Raw genomic sequence first — 227 nt, forward strand, 5'->3', positions numbered from 1 at the left:
TTTTCGCCACGTCCTCCTAACAGCCTGGGGCACGAGGGCACAGAAACCCTGCCGAGAGCCGCCCTGCCGAGCGGAGGGCACAGCCGGGGGGTCCGAGGCCGCCAGCTACCGAGGAAGGTAGCCTCCAGCTTGCTGCTCACCACACGCTTCCAACAGCTTGTGCTTTTTCTGAAGGCAAACCCGGACGCTGTATTTATGAAAGAGTGGCACGAATCAACAAGGCATAA

Source organism: Pygoscelis adeliae, unplaced genomic scaffold (assembly GCF_000699105.1).
Source record: "Pygoscelis adeliae isolate BGI_AS28 unplaced genomic scaffold, ASM69910v1 Scaffold149, whole genome shotgun sequence".
In the NCBI taxonomy this organism is placed as follows: Eukaryota; Metazoa; Chordata; class Aves; order Sphenisciformes; family Spheniscidae; genus Pygoscelis; species Pygoscelis adeliae.